We start from the raw sequence: 20,000 nt of genomic DNA, 5'->3' as shown, positions 1-20,000 counted from the left end.
TCTTGCTGTCCAACCTCTCTGACTATTACATCTTGGTGCATGTGTGGGGCTTTCACCCAGTTCCACCTTTAGACCATTTAAATTCATTTCATATAGAATACACACAATATATATTCATATATATATATATATATATATATATATATATATATATACAAATATAGAATATATATATACTATATATATATATATATATATATATATATATATATATATATATATATATATATATATATATATATATACAATGTGTGTGAGAACAAGAGAGAGAGAGAGAGAGAGAGAGAGAGAGAGAGAGAGAGAGAGAGAGAGAGAGAGATGCAAATAATATCAAACTCACGATATGATAGAAACAGGACAGAGAGTGACTTACTCCAAATAAAATCAGTCATACTCTCGGCCGCGTTGAGGCGTGTAGGTACACAGTCCTGGAGTTGTGAGAGAAGGAGGTTGAGATGCAGACATCAGATTCTGCCTTTCATAATCATATTTCTCTGAACATAGTACTACGATCTTTACAACCTGGCTGTTTATTTAATCAACTTGCAAAGGACCTTCTCTGAGACTATAGCATTTGTCCTGTTTCCCAATCAATCCATCCACCGATTCCTTCCTTCAGCCAAACTGGACTTTATTAAGCTTGGCCCCTTCCTGGTGTTGAACACTCTGCTCGTTTTAGTATGAATTTGCTCGTGGACGTAACATAGAGAATCTCTCTCTCTCTCTCTCTCTCTCTCTCTCTCTCTCTCTCTCTCTCTGAGTAACTTTTTACCACCATATATTTCTCTTCTTTAAAATATCAGCTAATTTAATGATTTTTTATTTTTCTTAATTTCCGGATATACTAAGTATTGATTAATGGAATGCATGGCCCTTATATAAACTATATATATATATATATATATATATATATATATATATATATGTGTGTGTGTGTGTGTGTGTGTGTGTGTGTGTGTGTGTGTGTATGTATACAGGGTAAATTCCAACTCCAAGGCATTACAGCCTATACTTAGAGATAAGTAGATATGCAACGACCCGGGACACTGAACGGCTTCTCCATTGAAGTAGAAACACGTGGTTGTTTTCCTGCTGCTGCCTTTGAATCAACATTTCATACGACGGAAGTAGCGAGTAGCTGTGTAGGTCTTGGTTAAAGTGGAAAGTTTCAAGTTCTATTAACTGCTCTCTCTCTCTCTCTCTCTCTCTCTCTCTCTCTGTGGTGTGTGTTAAGAACAAGACGACGACCCTTGAAACTGCCACAATGTTTAAGTCGCTCGTCTCTCTCTCTCTCTCATCTCTCTCTCTCCTCTCTCTCTCTCTCTCTCTCTCTCTCTCTCACACACACACACACACACACATTTCAAATTATAAGTATAAATTTTTGAGTACGATTTACGACTATTTTAATCGGCGTCATTGTTCTCTAGAGGTCCAGTTGGAGGTTAGTGCTGTCAGTACACCTCACACGGTGCACTGTAGGTATTAAGTGAAGATTTGTTTTGCAGCGGCACTCTAGACCATAGCTGCATCTATCTCGTAGGGGCGTAGTGCCCTCAGTGTACGCCATGCGGTGCACTGTAGACAATACTTAAGTGTATATATAGTATATATGCATATATAGATACATACAAATAGTCCATGTGTGTGTATATATATATATATATATATATATATATATATATATATATATATATATATATATATATATATCTATATATATATATATATATTATATATCTATCTATAATATATAATATACTATATATATATATATAGAGAGAGAAGAGAGAGAGAGAGAGAGAGAGAGAGAGAGAGAAGGGGGGAAATGGCCTAATAATATGTTTAAAGTGTTTTATATAACAATAAAGTCACATAGCTCTGCTCGCCTAGAGACAAGGGGTGGTACACTGCAAAGTTCACAGAGGAGAGAATGATATTTGCTGAACAAGCAACTTGTCTCAGAGGTCGTTCCCCGTTTGTACGCGTATTACAGGCCTACTGGTTCAGGTACTTGTGGAAGACACATTCTTTGTGCAAAGGAGAGAACAAGCGGTTGCTCTAAGTGTCTTAGAAAATCTGTTACCTTTTGGAAAAGAGAGAGAAGTGTGGAAATATTCTCTTTACGTAAATACTTTGAAAAGAGTGACGTGGGGTGCTATATAACTATTATCTTTATTACAGATGGGTCCGATTCCATGGTTGATTAGGAATGGGATTCTCTAACTGACTAATACTAGACAATGTGACTTGTTTGGGGTTGATGAGTATAAAACCATTAGTCCGGAAGGTAGAATGTATCTTATTGGTTTTCATTATGGGCAGATTTGGGTATTTGTGCATTATGACTTGTTAATCATTTTGTTCTCTGTTATAACCAATTGCTTTGGGAAATAAATGATATTTTTTGTATATTTACGCAGTCTTAATAAGCCTCGTGACATCTTACAGACAGGGCACCGTTGGCAACAGGTAAGAGTTTCCCGAGTTTGTGTAGTTTAGGGAATAAAGGGGGTGTAATAGTGGTGCCAGCGGTAAAGGCTTTTTTATATATTTTTTCAAGCTGTAGGTACGCTCCGAAGGGACTGGTGACCAGTTAGAAATAGGGGGTTTCGGTTTTTATTTTGATAGGAGAAGGGGGTTATTAATCATGTCACAGGCAAACTCAGGGTCACTACTGCTGATTCGACAAGAGAAGAACTGTTCCTCAGACAGTCTTCTCTCCCAAGCCAAGTCAGTTGATTTCTTTCTTGAGATTACGGAATAAAGGTGTTTAAAAAGAGAGAAAAAGGGGGGGGGGGGGGGGGGGGTAGGGGGGGGGGGGGAAGTTTAGTTTTCGACATATTAAAGTGTTTCGCAGTTCGCGCATGTTTGCGGTGTATGTGAATTCGGTTTACGGTCATATTTTTTTTCCTCTTTTTGTTTTGTGGATTTTCTTTAACTTTTTGTTCTTGTTCATGTTCCTTGTGTTTGTGTGTGGCGAACTTGCCTGAGTGGGATTTTTGCGGCAAGTCGGGCCAGAAGAGGAGAGGGAAAGAGAGGAAAGAGAGAGAGAGAGAGAGAGAGAGAGAGTCGAGTTAGCTCGGAAACACCTTACGTTCTTTCTTTTCCTATCCCTTTCTTGTTATTGTTATTTTTTTTTTTATTGTCATTTTCGTGGGGTGATTTTGTGATTGGGACGGGGCCGGGCACGATTAACCGTTTTGGGTATTCCTTGATCCTGTTGGTTGGGAAAATTTTGTTTTTTTTGGAAGGTTTTTTTTTTCTCCTTGATTGGGTTTTAGTGTATATGAAGTACATATTGATGTTTATTGAGGATCGTGGGGAAACAGCCTTGGGAAACAAGATAAAATGGCAGATACCAAACCGACGACGCTACTACATCACGTGACGAACATTTCTGCGGGGTCAGCCCGTTCAAAGGGATCGTGGATGGCACTTTGTCACAACCTGAATATTTTCATAGAAGGAGTTAATAAACTATTTAGCGGGAAAGAATATAGTAGACGATGTAGAGGCATTTCAGAGAGGCGAAAGCTTTGCTAGATTTCAATAAGGGAGACCTCAGTCATAGGTCAAGGAGTTTCCAATTTACGAAATGTTGTAACTGGACAGACTTGCAAGCATTTTTGAAAACAGCATATGGCTCAAAGGAACACGGAGATATGTTGAGAGACCTCAAGGTCTTTATAAACTACGGAAAGCCACTAATAGCCTTGTAGAAACAGATTCAAAGCTGTTTGACGCAGTGGCAGATTGGGTAGGAAAATTGAAAAGATCTAAATGGGTTACAGGGGATAATCTCCTCTAAATAATGTTCATAAACTGCTATTTTTCCCTGCTCTTACACGAGGTACCCGATGCAATAGTGGATAGCTTTGATGAAAAGGTTGAGCCTACTCAGACGAAGAATTACTTTATACCAAATAGATAAACACAGGTCTAAATGTCCCACCGTAGAAGCACAATTTTTAACGGGACAGGCCCGAGGGATAGAGTACAGAGACACGGAACGTCTCTTCTCATCGTCTGTGTGCAAAAGTTGAGTATAACAAACGAATCGTTCGATCAAAAGCAACAGCATTTGTTGTGTTTTTTTCAACTGCAATAAACCAGGACATCCAAAAGAAAGGTTGTGTAGGGTTAAATATTGCGGAATGTAAAAGTACTGAGCATTATTGGCAGTCTTGTCCATCTCAGATACGGAGAGATGCGAGGCCTGCACCGCAAGGTTCTGGTAATTATAATGTGAGAACTTCCCAGGCGGGTCAAACCAGAAGGCAAAGGGATCGTCAAAATTTTTGGAAGCCCGATCAACAAAAAGGGTACAGGTGATTGGTACATGCCATTGTGGTCTCGTGGGGGACGCCCAGAGCCCAAGCCCATAGACTATGGAACAGTAGGGATGTGGATATCCCGGTTTTCATAGACACTGGGGCATCAATAAATCTAATGGACTATAATTTGTATCAATCCATGTTCTCCAATTTACCTTTTGCAGCCCTCTACGGAGACGGTGTGTATGTGCAAGCACATAGATTAAACACCCTGGGTTGTGTACAAATAAGGTTTGCTCTCGGTGACAGAGTGTTAACAGAACCTTTTTGGTAATAAAAGGAATTGCCTTAGGTAATAAAATCTTGTTGGGTCATCCTGCTTGTAGAAGACACAAGATTTCGATACCATGCGATGGGATCATGGGCAAATGGGATAACAATCGGGAAAATGAATTACCTCATACCATATGAGGACGTGAATAGAATGGAGGACATGGAGGTTATTGAAAGAGGAGAGGTGCTCGGTGGTATTAATTGCGGTGATAACGAGTGTTATGGGGAAAGGTAATGTTAAAACACACGTTGGTGATCTGGGAGATGATTACGAGAGTTCTATCAGAGTTCATAGTGGTAACAATGATACTAACAATACTGGTGATGATACTAATATGGATGTTGTTTCTGATACTAACAATGCTGGGGATAATACTGAGGGTGGTAATTTGTATGGGGCGTGGCAAGGGGAGATACTAAGCCACAAATATAGAGGTGTTTTTATTTGAGACATTATGTTACTACCAGGTTCAAAGGTTATGGTAAAAGTTAAATTGAAGGAAATGAGAAAACCCACAGATGTGTGTGTTATTGAAAACAGTGAAAGCTCAGGGGAGTTGTTAGCACGGCATCGGTGAACAGTGTATCCAAGATCGGTTACGTGGGTGGAGCTATTAAACTGTAATGAGTACAGTTAGGAGATACCAGAATACATATATAGTAGACTTCCATGATTGGAACTGCGATAGTGGTTCTGTGGCTATCGTAGAGGGGAAACCTGAGTTTTCGGAGGCAGAAATACAATCAAGGAAACAAACATTTAGTGAACATTTGGTTCTAATGCGGATTATAGCGAAACACGTTGAAGCGATAAGCGGGCTCTTGGCGGAATTTGGGGATACGGTAGCCTTGCAAGGTGATAAATTGGGGTTGACTAATGTCTTAGAGCATAAGGTAAATTTGGAGAGCAGCACAAACCTATTTATATTCCTGCATATCGCATACCTTTCAAAAATCAGAGAAACAGGTAGAATAGAAAGAAGTTAATAGATGGGAAGAAGAAGGAATCATTAGACCCAGTGTGTCTCCTTACAACTTTCCCTTGTTAGCGGTACCTAAGAAAGACGGTTCGGTCCGTGTATGCGTCGATTTTAGACGTTTAAATGAGAAACGATCCCTGACGCTACCCAGTTGCGTGCATACCAGATCTTTTTGTCGAAATTGGGGACATAATATTTATAGCTCAATTGATTTGGCGCAAGGTTTCTTACAGGTCCCTCTCAGCGAGAGTAGCAAGGAATATACCGCTTTTCAGTGCCCAAGGGACACTATGAATTTACGACGAATGCCTTTCGGTTTATCGGGCAGTCCGACGACTTTTACCAGGTTGGTGAACACAGTTTTGCACGGGTTATTGGGCAAAATGTTTTTGTATATGGAGACATCCTGATCGCAACGGACACAATCGCGCAACACCTGGAAGTGCTTACAGAAGTACTTAGGAGGCTTAGATTAGCGGGGTTGAAAATCAAGCTAGCCAAGTGTTCGTTCTTGAAAAGCAGATCACTATCTAGGTCACGTCATATCTAAGGAAGGGGTTAGAGTAAATGACGATAAAGTCAAAGCAATAGCGAATTTTCGCATCCCCAGATCAAAGAAAGAGATTAAAGTCTTCCTGGGTATCGCCCGGATTCTTCAGGAGGTTCGTAAAAGGGTTTCTAACATAGCAGCTCCCCTAACTGATGTGTTGCGGGAAGACGTTCAATTTCAATGGAAGGAATCCAGGCGGAGAGTTTTTTTCAAAGCTTAAAGATGCGCTAATGAATCCCCCGGTTTTGAAGTTTCCAGATTTTAAGGAACCTTTTACATTAGTGACTGATGCAAGCCAGGAAGGCATAGGTGCATGCCTTATGCAAAAGTTTGATGGGAAATTTCATCCTACAGCTTTTTATAACAGGAGTTCAGGACAAAAGGCAGTACGAGAAGTCCATGGCCACCATAGATAAGGAAGCCTTTGCAATAGTGTCGAGCTTAGTTCATTTTAAAAATGTTACTGATGGGGAATAAAGTAGAAAGTCCTTACAGACCACAAACCGTTACTTGATCTTTTAAATTTTTAATAAACCCGATTTGTCTCCAAAAGAGCTCGATGGTTTCTAACTATCAGAGATTTTTGATGCAAAGCTAAATATATAGAGGGCAAATTTAATGTTGTCGCGGGACGCTTTGAGCAGGAGTTTTCATGGACGCGGAAGGTTTCCAAGTCGCACAGGTCACTAACGAAGCCATACAATGGGATATACCCCTCATAGAGCTAAAGCAAGATGAAGACGAGGTCTTAGCAGATGCGAAAGCATTTCTGCAAGGGGGAATTAGTCAAGAAACGTTATAGCTTGCCTTTTTATTTTTCGGGTTTGGAGTTAGAAAGAAATCTGTTGGTTAGGAAAATTAAATATAAGTTTGAGAACCAGTGAAAGTAAAGGAGATACGACCACAGATCGTAATTCCGAAAGTCTAATTCCAGTGGTTTTAGATATAGTTCATTGCAGGTTCTGGTAGTCCTCACTTGGGAATAGAAAAAAACTTATGATGAGGTTTGGGCTAAATACATTATTATGGGTAAAGATGTGAAAAATTTCGTAAGGAATTGTGCGGTGTGCAACGCATGTAAGCCTGCTAGGACAACGTCATGCAAATTAGGATCGTATCCTATACCGAGTAAGCCTTTTCAGAGAATACATATGGGAGTCTTAGGGAATTTTTTGTGAGGTCTAGATATTGCCGGAAACAAGTACTTGCTAGTGATAATAGATGAACTTACAAGGATAGTAGAATTTTCCCACTTAAGCATAAAAAAAACGCCGAAGAAGTAGCCATAGCATTTTCAATGGTATCGGGTTTGTTCAGATACGTTTTCACCTGAAGTTCTATTAACCGACAATGGGAGGGAATTTGTGAACAAAACCTTGGAGTGTTTAGCTGAATTCATGGGGATACAGAAAGTAACAATTATTCCATACAGACCCGAGGCTAATGGGTTGTGCGAACGAGCAAACAGGAAAGTGCTCGAAGCGCTCAGAAAAACGGTAGGTGATAATGATAGAAATTGGGACAGATATATTAACGTTGTTAGACATAAAGCATTAACACCATGGTTAGCGATTCAATTAAAATGTCCCCAACCCCTTTTGAAGCTTTGTTTGGTTATCCAGCGCGAGGCACATTGATTTGTTAACTATGCCTCACCAGGGGGAGGATACGGTTGAAGCGCTGATATCCACAGCGAGAGAGAGACACGCATGCCTCAGCCATAATCTCGAGTCCACAACCAGAGATATGGTTCAAAACAGTATTAGTAAATCATCTGATCCCAAGATCAATGTCGGTGATAAGGTATTTTTAAAACTTTAAACGTGAGGGGGGAAAATGAACGTTAAAAATTAAACAAAAACTAGGCCCGAAGCTTTGAAGGTCCTTTTAAAGTCATTGAAGAGAAAATTGGAAATAGGTTTGTAGTTTTAAATGAACGAACAGGTCAGTCGAAGCTAACACATACCTCGAAATTGGAGAAAAAAGAATTGGTTGTGGCAATTAATATATAATCGCGCAATTGCATTCATTTCTCCTTTTTTTTCTTGTTATCTGTTTTTGTAATTTGATGACAGAATGGGCCTTTTGATTTTTTTTTTCCATTTTTTTTTTTCCTTCTCCTTTGTTTCCTTCGAATGTTTTTTCCTCTCTTATTGTATGTAAGTCTGCGGCGTTTTATCGTAAGATTTCGGGGTTAATATTTTTCAGCAAATGTTTGCTTTAGCGAGAAACGGGATGTTTTTTTTAGCGTGGGGTCAGTAATTAAATAGAGGAATTATTTATGTCACCTGAGTGGTGTTATTATTAAGATGATGGTTTATGTATAATGAGATGGTTCTGGGGAGTGTGCTTACGAAGTTCAGTACTAAACATTTTTTTTTGTTTTTTTTTTTTGAAAATCATGAGTTCTAGCGTCGCGAGTCTGAATATGCTGCAATGCTCAGCACCTGACGTGGGTTCATAGGTGGGTTCTTTTTTGCTGAAGTTGCCTGTAAGGAGTCCGGTTGCGAACCTTCCCTTTGGAATTGATTACTCGGGGATTTGCACGGTGGTTTTCGGAGAATTGATGATTATTGACATTTCACGAGAACGTGTCATGTAAGGGGATTTTTTTTTTCTTGTCGATAGGGTTGCTGCGCTAGCAGATTCTGTAACGGTACACATTCCGTTTTTGGGAAAAGATGTTGAATTATTATATTGTTTTTTTCTTTCTTAACGTCGTCCGAGATGATTCAAACAACTGACAGCTTTCCTTTTCTTTTCTTTCTCGTTCTGTCAGATGCTGAAATATTGTTTAATCGTCGCCCTGGGATTAGTGGCGCTTGCAAAGACGAAAGTACGCCTGGGTCCCGGAGTGCTAATTGAAGAAGACCACTTGGTATGGTTATCATCTGATAATGACGCTGAGCATCGAGTTCGAAAGTTTGGGTTCAGCCATGGATTGGAAACTCGAAGGATCGCGAAGCAAAGTCGAAGGACTGATAAACACGTTAGACGAACTTGAGACTACAAGAAACTTGTCTGCATCACTGGGACGTCTTTTAACGGAAATTAAAATAACTGCAAACAGGGTCCAAGGCAAGATCGGGGAAACACTCACTTGGGTCCCAGAGACAAAACCAGTTGGGGGGAGGGACCCGTCTAGAAGACAGAAAAGGGCAGTGCAGTTGTTGGCGGCGGGGGGTGTAGCTATTGCAGCCATAGCAGGAGTGGCAGTAGCGAGTTTGGTGAAGGTTGGAATATTAGAGGCGGAACTCGCCGAACATGGGAAAGCTCTGAATTCTCTAAGAGGGAGAAATGAGAAATTAGAAAACGGATTTAATGAGTTGAGGAAATCAAGTAACATAGACACGCGACAGTAAAAGGGATCCGAGAAGACCTAGACGTCACCATAACATTTTTCACTATACACACTACAGAATCTTTGTTGAATGAGATCAAAAGTCAAGTGGAAGCAATTATAGCAGCTTCACAAGGGAAAATTTCAAGGGAAATGTTGCCGTGGGAACTTTGGAGTCAACCTAAAAGACGCTAGCATATGAATGGGGATCAAATATAATTTTTCAACGGGGGGGGGAATCTTCATAGATACTATGGGGGTTTTTAAAGGTACAGTTATCTGATAAGGGGTTACTTGTTACATACCTGTTAGCGATAAAAACCATTTTCACAGTATATACTTAGGCCATTTACTAGTTTCTTTCCAGGGGACGGTAGTGGTTTGGAACGGGGGGGGTAGAGGTTATGTATATATTGGTGAGGAATTCCAGTCCTCAGCAGTTGACTATGAACTGGGATGTGTGTTAGTTTACGATAGATATGTGTGTGAAAGTCGGATATTTTAACTCTTCGACGTATTGACCTGTCAGGTTGCGAACTAGAATTAGCTCACGAGGACTTACCGACTCAATTGTGACTTAGAGAATTCCACCGATTCATACAAGTAATAAAATCGACGGAGATGACGACAGCGGGTTCTTCTGCATCAGATGCAAAAGATTTCTACTATGTGCAACGGAGACAAACAATTCGCTCATTCTACAGGGATCCCAGCTGTTTGACAGTTCCCTGCAGGATTCTTACAGACTTCTTCATGGTACTTAGTCGGCATTGTCTACAACTCGTCGAAATAAAAGGAAAGGTTTAAAAGTTCACCGACACCTACACAGAGCCATAAGGCGGTTCGAATCCCGCCTACAGTGGAGTCCATTACTGTCCCGCCACTCAAAAGTATATTGTGAAGATGAACCTTTTTTTTTTTTTTCGATGACGATATACTATACCAATAGTAGTGATCATGTTAGGTGCTATACTGATCGCCATTTGTGTACTTGGAGACCTAAACTTTTATGCATTCGACGAAGCACAAGAATGCTCCGGCAACGGAGGTGGCTCTAAGTCATGTGGTTACATTGATACATGGGGCATTAGTTGCCGATATGGTGTGAGGACAGGAGTGCATTATTTCTTTTTTGAGCCAGCCTCTGGTTTTATATATATTTGTAAGACGCTTGTGTATCTAGAGCTAGGCGGGAGCTAGCATGGGGGTAGCCGAGCTCCTCTAAAGAGGGGTGAAAGAGGGGGAAGGGCTAATAATATGTTTAAAGTGTTTTATATAATTAATAAAGTCACATAGACTCTACTCGCCAGAGACAAGGGGTGGTACACTGCAAAGTTCACATGGGAGAGAAAAGGTATTTGCTGAACAAGCAACTTGTCTCAGAGGTCGTTCCCCGTTTGCGAGGCATGTGCATTCGTTTGTCCGCGTATTACAGCCTACTGGTTCAGGGTACTTGTGGGAAGACGCATTCTTTGTGCAAAGGAGAGAACAAGCGGTTGCTCGAAGTTTTGTTTGGGGACAAAGCCCATCGAAATGGTAAGACACGTTCTATAAAAAACTTAGAAAAACTGTTACCTTTTGGAAAAGAGAGAGAAGTGTGGAAATATCTCTTTGCGTAAATACTTGAAAGAGTGACGTGGGGGTGTCTATAACTATTTATCTTTAGACAGATGGGTCCGATTCCATGGTTGATTAGGAATGGGATTCTCTAACTGATGAATACTAGACAATGTGACTTGTTTGGGGTTTGAGAGTGTAACCTTAGTCAGGAAGGTAGAATGTTATCTTATTGGTTTTCTTTATGGGCAGATTTGGGTATTATGCCTTTATGACGTTGTTAATCATTTTGTTCTTTGTTATAACCAATTGCTTTGGGAAGTAAATGATATTTCTTATATTATGCAGTCTTAATAAGCCTCGTGACATCTTACAGACAGGGCACCGTTGGCAACAGGTAAGAGTTCCCAGTTTGTGTAGTTTAGGGAATAAAGGGGGGGTTGACACATATACTATATATATATATATATATATATATATATATATATATATATATATATATATATATATATATATATATATATATATATGTATATATATATATATATGTAGATATATAGAATAATAAATATATATATATATATATATATATATTATTACGTATATAGGGCCCTGTGAGAGACTAGATACGTAAACAGAAATGATTGAGGGATTTCAAGAGGGAATTGTTTGAACTTACCGTAAACTGATTATTATTGATTTCTTTCTTTAGAGGGAAGGTCGCCAGAAAAACTCAGCTCGTTACTTTAAAAACTATTTATTTACAAAGAGGCCCGGCTGCTGGCCTGGAGAAAAGTTAAACGATATTGGCCCCCACGTTGGGGCTTATAGTCTCATTCATTCAGCTGATTTTCATTTCATTCGTGGGTTAATGCACACTTTGCGAGCAGAGAGACGGCACGTGACTCATGGAATCTGGAAAAGAATCCCAGATTAAACGACATAAAAGAAAAAATGACTTCTTGCTTTGATTAAGGCTGATTAATTCTCTAACATTGGGAAGGTGAAACCTCGACTGGTTCACTGAGGTATACACGAAAGCTTTGGTCTTTAACAAGTCACAAAAGGGGAGCACGTGGCCCGATGAGGACAAAGGGCTTCTGATGTAGAAGGGGTAAAATAAGAATTGAAAATGAATTTAGCAAGAGTCGTATGGTAGTAAAAGGTGCTGGGTTGAAGTTTACACTTTCAGACGTACCTGTATGCAATATGCTGTGTATCCTTGTAGGAGAATGCGGTCCGACCTCTGTTCAGGTCTGGGGTCCGTGTCCACCAGTGCGTCGTGGGTAGGCCTAATTTCGGGAGGCTGGCAATTTGACCTCTGTCCGAGATAACGTCTCGCGCGCCGACTGAGAGCGATACTCCTTGCTTTCGAATCACGGGGCTTCCAACAACCGCTCGAGCATTGCCTGAAAGGTGGTAAACACAAACGCCAGCAAATTGGGAAGGAAAATAGGTCTTATTGTAGAAGTCCCTAAAATCCATCTCGAAGCCTAGCTACTCTTGTGACCTGCCTCTCTTACCCTAAGCTTCCGTCAGACCGGAAATATCATTCCTACGACATCCCCACTCTCCCAACCACAGTAGCTTCAAGAGACGGCATGGCTGCAAATACTTTTATAATTAAACAAAACTAAAACTCTGCTGGGAAGGCGAGGCGTTCTATAAAACGTAGCAGCTCCCCCTGTTAAGAAGGCATTCACTCCCTTTCGGGCGTGAAGGTCTTGGCTTAAATAAGTTGATCGCCTCGACAACCCAGTTCTCTACTCTAACTTGAAGTTTTTTTGAGCAGCGATACGGCTGACTACAATGCAATGGCCTACCTAACTTATAGGCAAAGATGCTAAGTGTACTAACTTAATATAGTGATGTAGTCTAGCCTAATAAACAACTACAGGTTGTCTTGTGATGACAGTCTACTCTACCCCTAGATAAGGTTACTTGAAAATTCTACTTGCTACTAACCTAATGCCCTGGTACTAAATCATTGCTAACCTACTCAATACAGTTAAATGAAGACGCAATCATTCCAGAGTGTGGTACGCACAGCAGTAGTTCAGCGACGGAACTGTTAAAATACATAATGAGAGGTAATGATGCGTTGTTGGGGATGATGAGTGGTTAAATTACCAGGAGGAAATGCAATGAGGTAGTTATGACATTTACATGAGTGTTAGTATCACAATTTCTAGGGGTTAGAGGGTTAGTTCTACTGGCAGAGATCAGGCTGGCTACCTTCTCTGGGTAGGTGCCAGGATCATTCTGCAAATGAATGCGACACTGTACCTCGGGCACAGGTGTCAAGGAGAGCATGTGGCTCTTTTGTGTTAGTTTTGTTAATGACGTCCCTTCTTCTTCTTCTTCTTATTCCCCCAGGACCTGGCTATACCAGTCCTTGGAGTAGACGGAGGCACCGACTCTGGGGAAAGGCCAGAAACGCCGCGGACGGAGAGCGAGCAGGCAGTGGTAGCCTGAGGCGGTTATGAAGGTGAGGTCTGCCGGAGGTTCATCCTCGGGCGACAGTGGTGAGGGTGAAGAAGACGGAACTAGTGATTGGCCATGGGCTGCGTAAGCTCCATGCCTGTTGGAGGATCTCCTGTAGGAGGATCCTTGGGTAGGTTAGGCGCCGGCACTAGCTCGGGGCGGGGCCAGGCGCAGAAGTCAAGTTCGGTGGTGGCTCTACGTCCAGGGCTGGACGGAGCTTGGTACTGGACAGTGCTGCCAAGTGGCACTGGCAGAGAGTTGAGGTCGACTGGACCTGTGGCGGGTACCGGAGGTGCAATACCTCTCAGCGTGCCCTTGGAAATGGGAGACAGAGGCTCCTGTCTCTGGTTGAAGGCTAGGCCTTGGGGAACATGGACAGTGTCCGCTGCTGATAGTCGGCTAGGGCACCTAGGCCAATTAGTAGAGTGCCCTATTACGTTGCAGGTTTTGCAACGGAACTGTGAATGATCAATCTCCCTTCCTGGTAACGAGGGAGACTGTTGGTGGTTGTACTTCCTGGAGGAAGTAAAATTTCGATTACTCCTTGCTTTAGAGTGATTGGACGTGGGGTTAGGACCCCTAGGCTTTTTGGAATGCGAGGGAGACTTCATGTCTTGCCCTAGGAGGAGGTCGTAACCTCCTGGAATGTAGCTTGCAACTGCAAGAGTACATACCTTGGAGAAACTAGGTCTGGTGACCCTCAATTGGACGGTCGGAAGGATCAGCTTGATATGGTTGATACCTTCGATGGTGATTAGTTGTCGTCTATCGACGGTAGCCCCTCGGGGGATTCTGTCTTCCCGTATCAGGGAGATTTGAGCGCCAGAGTCGTCGTAGGCTCTGACGTGGCTTGGCTGATAATGGCTTTGGAGGGGTGCGACGGTTATATAGGGCCCTTAGCTGGGGGTCCTAGAGAGGAAGGATTGGTGACGGCCATTGCGATGGCAGGAATATTGGTGGTTTGCGCACCCTCCAATAGTTGGCAGACATGTGACCCTTGCGGCCACAGTCCCGGCAGAACGTGTTCCAGAACCTCTTCCGTGGCACTGGATGATAAGACCGAGATGGCCCCACAGGTTGCGAATCTGTGGAGTCACCAAGGCTGGCAGTGTGCTCTGGCACAGGTGAAGAGTCCTCTCTGGCCGTGATTTGAGGTGGTGAGGTAGCTTGGCCCTGGAGTGGTGTGGGGGAGGGACATCCCCAGAGGAGGTCCCCGTCCCCTCCAATAGGAAACCTACTCCATGCCGAATCGTACGTACCACACCTAGGGCGGTGAGGTTTGGTGCACACAAGGAGTGGTGACCTGCAGGACGACTGTGGGGAACGGTCTTGGACTGCCCTTACGACCCAAGTCATGGCCCACCTTATGTGCTCGTCAACTGTGGCACTGGCTGGCACTTGGGTCCCGGTCTAACGACACAGATCGGAGCCGGTATCTACCGTAACTGGCAGAGTCACAGGTAGGGTAGAGCCATCCAGGGGTGCCACTGTGACTGAAGAGGTCCACACCCGCTCAGGGTGCGACCTGGACTCGGGCATAACGGCCGAGGGGGTTGTGGCACTGATCAGTGGACGTGCCGGGTCGAAGGCACGTGCTTGGGGCACCCGGGATATCCAGGGGAGATAGTGCCCTGTAGCCCCACAGGCTCTGCAGGCGTCCCCTCTGCTGGGCTGGTCTCCGGAAGGCATCTGATTGGTCTTGAGAGGAGGCTGAGGCACCGTTCGGTGGCCTAGGGGGGTTCTGAGGGGTTTGTGGCTCTCAGCGTCTTGAGGCGGCACTCTGCTGCGAGGTGACCCACTTTCTTGCAAACGTTGCAAGTCCGTGGGTGTCCTTGGTGGGCGTCCTTTGGCCGAGTGGTATCCACCGAGAGATGACCGAGGGTGGCACTATGCGTCGGTGGGCGGTGCTGTGAGAGGGGTTGAAGGTCTCCCAGTCGTCAGCCAGGCGACAAGCTTCCGCAAGTGTCTTGGGTTGCTTGTCGTTAAGTGCACTGCGAGTGGCCCAGGTACACACTGGTAGAGGTCTTCCAGCATGATCCTGTTAACAGGTCCTGGAACTCTGTGCACGACATGGCCCTCGAGCCAGCGCTTCCCGGCTTGGGTTTTGTGGTAGGAGTAATCTCCCCAGGCCCAACCAACTTCCTTTGCCTGACCTCTGAAACGCTGCCTCCATCCCTCCTCTCCGGGGTGATTTCATAGGCCTTTGTAATGACCCGGCGAACTTCCACCAGGTCCCCTCGCTGACCCTGATCCAGTGAGCGGAGGGCAGTCTTAGCCTTGCCGTCCTAGGTGCTTGGCAAGCAGGGCGGGCCCTCTCTATCTCAGTGGTAGGGTAGTTTCCGAATAAGGCTTCTACTTCTTCCAGCCATGCCTCGGGCTCATCCTCAGTCCACTTCGGGATGAGAGCGTTAATGCTCGCAATGGGGTTGGACGACACTGTAGGCATGGGGCTGGGAGCTGGCTGCATGGCTAGGGCTTCGGCGTTCACCTGTCGTGCCTTCTCCACCTCGAGCTCCTTCTCCTTGAGAGCTAGCATCATGCTTCCTCTCTTCTTCCCTTGCCTTCCTCTCTGCTTCTTTTTCCTTCCTCTCTGCTTCTCTGGCGGCTCTCTCTTGCAGGAGCAGATCATCCTCCACCTGCCCCTTCACCCCATGGGTGAGTTCCTGCCCAGTGTAACCGGCGTTCGTGCCCAGAGCCATGAGGGTCTGGAGCCTTTCCAGCTCCATGGATATATGTGGTTGGGCAGCAGAAGCCATTTCCTTAGGCTGCAGTGGAGGCTTGGATAAAAAAAATCTTAAAGGACTGGGTGCTCTGTGGCACTTGGGAAGTGTCCCGTAAGTTGGTGGCACTTCTGGATTGGCACCTTCTAAAGAGGTGAAAAAATCAATGGAGTGTACGGCGTACGTCACACTTAAGGGCGTTCCTAAGTTGGGAGACGCTGGAATGGGCTACCTGTAGGTCCAATACAGGTGCACGGCACTTATGAGGAGGCGTTCCTTGGTTCAGTGATCCAAAATGGTGGATACTCTATAATGAATGAGCGTTCCGTAGGACGGACACGCAGGTATAGGGCTACCTGTACGTCTGTACAGGTGCGCGGCACTTATGAGAGGCGTTCCTTGGGTTGTTCCGAAGGATCACTGACCCTTGTACGGACACACTAATTATTTGGGCGTTCCGTAAGGACGGACACGCAGGTTTGTCCAGCACTTAGGGCTGGTATTGCGGCACTTATGAGGAGGCGTTCCTTGGGCAGCACTAGTAGTGCTGGTATTGCGGCACTTTGGGGAGGCGTTCCCTTAGGAGTGTTCCGAAGGATCACTGACCCTTGTACACGGACACACTAATTACTTGGGCGTTCCGTAAGGACGGACACGCAGGTTTAATGGCTACCTGTACGGCTGTACAGGTGCGGCGGCACTTATGAGGAGGCGTTTCCTTGGAGCACTGGTATCGTGCTGGTGTGTCCCGGACACTACATGCAGTATACTTAAGTATACCGAAGTGAAATGGCACTGCTCATGGCAGAGGGTAATAGTGGAGGAGAGAAAGTAAAAGGTGGGAGTACTTCAGCAGCCAGTCGATGGACAGGGTCAAGAATTAGTGGCACTGTGAAATGGTAAGACCTGACGTGCACTGGTGGTGGCCAGTCCTAAACTGGTAACGACTTTCCCTGTCTGGAAGTAATGAATTGGCGTGGCACACTGTGCGAATTGTGCTTGCGGTATACGCAGTCTTTCGTGATAAAGAAAATGAAAAAGACCACTCGGGCAACGACAGGTAATGGAAATTTTAGAAATGCTCAGTCACTCGCTGAAGTACTCGATAATGAAACAAATAAATGTTTTGCAAACTGCACTGGACACTATGCGCGTACGTTATCACGCTGTGTAAATGAGAGACACAAGAGACTAAAATAATGTTAATTCTGCATGCTATAATTAATGGTAAGATGTAGTACTCTTGGCTTCGTGAATACTGGGTTCTGGTTCTCTCTCTCTCTCTCTCTCTCTCGGAGAGGGTGAAAAATGATATGTTAATGAACTCCCTTATATTTGAATTGAACTACTAATGTGTTCGTTTAATATGACGCAACTTGCGTTAAATGATTTACTTACGTTAACGTTTTTAATGAAAGAATTGCGTTTTTTTGGATAAAACGTTTTATGAAAATGATAACGCGCTCGTGGTGAACGATTTTTACGTTAATGTAGCGGCTCGCGCTTACGAAATGATTTGCGTTTCATATGAATTTTACAACGACGCGTTTTACGTTAACAATTCTTGTGATTTACTCTACTTGAGATTTACGTTAACTTTATGTAGATTACTAGGTCCCCGTGAACAGTGAAATGACGGTAAGGATTTTAAAACGATGTTAGCAAACAATTGTAAAAAGAAGATGGTTACGTTTAGTGCGAAGTGAAAAGAAACTTTCGCTCAGCGCGCGACGTGAGCGATGCGAGGTGAAACACGTGAGGCGAGCTGGGTAGCGCTGCTAGCGCGCAGCATGTCGTTCAAACAGCTGATTCTCTGTAAATGCGAAGGCAATTACAACACAAAATTCTACTTTCTTATCAAGGCGAATTACGTTAATTTCTCTGGCAGAACATAGATGCTAGTACAGACATTGATATTATTTACGTTAAAACTTCGTGACTTACGTTACTTTTGCTTAAATTGTTTAGATAATGTTTAAAGGGATAAAAAAACATGGCTGCCGCTGTGAATGAGACGAAGGTTGGTGAGACCGCGCAGGCGCGAGAGAGCGCGAAGCTGAATTAGCCGAGAGGTAAGCGGTTACAACACTTGGAATGAAAAACTAAGTTAAAAATGAAAACCCTAACTATCACAGACAAAGAATTGTACACTTCTTTTGCCGTAACTATTAGAAAACACTCCTAACTAGCTAGGCTTTCAAACACAGCAATAAACCCTGGCAAACAAAGCACTTCCTAGTTTGATCTGGTCCTTTCTGGCATCTATCCTACACACGTGTTCGTGAGAGCTCCTACGAGGACAATGCGATTTACAGAACAGAATTCGCTCGGCGCTCTGGCCGTTACAATAATAAGAATATTCTACCTTCACATTTGTTTAACACACTTCTACAATAAAATACTTAAAACGTACCTTAAGCTAACATAGGGTTATAAATAATCATATTAATGAATGGAAATACCTTACCGTGAGTCAGTGTGTCTTCTTTCCCTGCAAGTGTGCTTGATTTACGCTTTGTAAAATAACTTTACAGTTTACGTTTTACAACGGATAACGCGATTTACAAGCTTTTTTTAAGCAAGCTATGGTTCAATCCAGGCAAGATTCGCCAATATTACGTATATAGGGCCCTGTGAGAGACTAGATACGTAAACAGAAATGATTGAGGGATTTCAAGAGGGAATTGTTTGAACTTACCGTAACTGATTATTATTGATTTCTTTCTTTAGAGGGAAGGTCGCCAGAAAAACTCAGCTCGTTTACTTTAAAACTATTTATTTACAAAAGAGGCCCGTGCTGGCTGGAGAAAAGTTAAACGATATGGCCCCCACGTTGGGGCTTATAGTCTCATTCAATTCAAGCTGATTTTCATTCACGTGGGTTAATGCACACTTGCGAGCAGAGAGACGGCACGTGACTCATGGAATCTGGAAAAGAATCCCAGATTAAACGACATAAAAAAAAGAAAAAATGACTTCTTGCTTTGATTAAGGCTGATTAATTCTCTAACATTGGGGAAGGTAAACTCGACTGGTTCACTGAGGTATACACGAAAGCTTTGGTCTTTAACAAGTCACAAAGGGGGGGGAGCACGTGGCCCGATGAGGACAAAGGGCTTCTGATGTAGAAGGGTGGTAAAATAAGAATTGAAATGAATTTAGCAAGAGTCGTATGGTAGTAAAAGGTGCTGGTTGAAGTTTACACTTTCAGACGTACCTGTATGCAATATGCTGTGTATCCTTGTAGGAGAATGCGGTCCGACCTCTGTTCAGGTCTGGGTCCGTGTCCACCAGTGCGTCGTGGGTAGGCCTAATTTCGGGAGGCTGGGCATTTGACCTCTGTCCGAGATAACGTCTCGCGGCCGACTGAGAGCGATACTCCTTGCTTTCGAATCACGGGGCTTCCAACAACCGCCTCGAGCATTGCCTGAAAGGTGGTAAACACAACGCCAGCAAATTGGGAAGGAAAATAGGTCGTATTGTAGAAGTCCCTAAAATCCATCTCGAAGCCTAGCTACTCTGTGACCTGCCCTCTCTTACCCTAAGCTTCCGTCAGACCGGAAATATCATTCCTACGACATCCCCACTCTCCCAACCACAGTAGCTTCAGAGACGGCATGGCTGCTACTTTTATAATTAAAACAAACAAAACTAAAACTCTGCTGGGAAGGCGAGGCGTTCTATAACGTAGCAATATATATATATATATATATATATATATATATATATATATATATAATATATATATATATATGTGTG

Source organism: Macrobrachium nipponense, chromosome 18 (genome assembly GCF_015104395.2).
Source record: "Macrobrachium nipponense isolate FS-2020 chromosome 18, ASM1510439v2, whole genome shotgun sequence".
Lineage (NCBI taxonomy): Eukaryota > Metazoa > Arthropoda > Malacostraca > Decapoda > Palaemonidae > Macrobrachium > Macrobrachium nipponense.
Note: the sequence above shows the minus strand (reverse complement) of the source record.